General features: G+C 35.6%; 1 non-coding gene across 1 annotated transcript; it reads right to left on the reverse strand.

Annotated features, from left to right (window-relative positions):
• Window positions 1–238: 238 nt before the first annotated feature.
• LOC139887337 (small nucleolar RNA R71) lies at window positions 239–345 on the reverse strand. Its single transcript, XR_011773172.1, has one exon. It is a non-coding gene; the product is annotated as a small nucleolar RNA R71 (small nucleolar RNA).
• Window positions 346–1,574: the final 1,229 nt, after the last annotated feature.

Below are 1,574 nucleotides of genomic sequence, written 5' to 3' on the forward strand. Positions count from 1 at the left end.
ATTTAGTGGTGCGCCGAAGGAAGATCCAAATGAACATCTTCGTACATTTAATAGGATCTGCACTCTATTTAAATTAAGAGAAGTGAAGGATGAACAGATATATCTCATGTTATTTCCCTGGACTTTAAAGGGAGAAGCCAAAGATTGGTTAGAATCGTTACCTGAAGGGGCGATTGATACATGGGACGTTTTAGTTGAAAAATTTCTTAAACAATTCTTTCCGGCATCTAAAGTCGTGAGACTTCAAGGAGAAATTGTTACGTTCACACAAAAGCCAAATGAAACTCTATATGAAGTGTGGAAAAGATTTGGAAAATTATTGAGAGGATGTCCGCAACATGGTTTAGACACTTGTCAAATAGTACAAATATTCTACCAAGGATGCGACATCACTACAAGGAAAGACATCGATATAGCAGCTGGTGGTTCTTTTATGAAGAAAATCGCAACTGACGCTTACAAAATTATTGATAACACTGCTTCCCACTCACATGAGTGACATCAAGAAAAAGATATCGTTAGATCATCTAAAGCAGCTAGAGCCGATTCTAGCCATGACTTAGATTCCATTTCTGCAAAGATAGATGCTGTCGAGAGACGAATGGAAAAGATGACTAAAGATATTCACTCAATACGAATTAGTTGTGAGCAGTGTGAAGGACCACATTTAACAAAAGATTGTCTCGGTATTGAACTAACTATGGAACAAAGAGAGAATGTTTCATACATAAACCAAAGGCCTGGAAATAATTATCAGAATAATTATCAACTGCCAAGACCAATCTACAATCAAAACCAGAATTATAACCGAAATGTTCCATACAACAACCAACAAGGTCCTAGTAATCAACAAGTATCCAACAATACTTACAATCAGCAAAGACCTATTTTTCAAAACAAACCACCACAAACGGATGATAAAAAGCCAAATTTAGAAGATATGATGTCGAAGCTAGTTGAATCTCAAACTCAGTTTTTCACATCTCAGAAACAAACCAATGAACAAAATGCTCAAGCATTTAGAAATCAACAAGCTTCTATTCAAAATCTGGAACAAGAAGTAAGTAACCTAGCAAGGTTGATAGGTGAAAGAAAACCGGGAAGTCTACCTAGCGATACAAATGCTAACCCCGGAATGAAACAGCTAAAGCCATTACCACAAGAAGTGGTATTACACTTAAACCACCTGAAATGCCTGCAATTTTTGATGAAGCTATTCCTACTCCACAAGAGCCACAATCTGAACAAGATAAGGAAATAGAACTGGTAATTGAAAAGGTTAATGAAGATAACACAATTAAGGCTAAACCTTATGTTAAACCATACCAACCACCACTTCCTTACCCGAGTAAAATGAGAAAAGAAAGACTTGAAGCCGAGCAATCTAAATTCTTGGATATGTTTAAACAAATAAATATCAATCTTCCTTTCATTGATGTAATTTCAGGAATGCCTATATATGCTAAATTTCTGAAAGATCTAATTACAAATAGAAAAAAGATGGAAGAACTCTCGGCTGTTACTATGAATGCTAATTGTTCTGCAGTGCTGTTGAATAAGATACCAGAAAAATT

This window comes from Rutidosis leptorrhynchoides, chromosome 1 (assembly GCF_046630445.1).
Source record: "Rutidosis leptorrhynchoides isolate AG116_Rl617_1_P2 chromosome 1, CSIRO_AGI_Rlap_v1, whole genome shotgun sequence".
Lineage (NCBI taxonomy): Eukaryota > Viridiplantae > Streptophyta > Magnoliopsida > Asterales > Asteraceae > Rutidosis > Rutidosis leptorrhynchoides.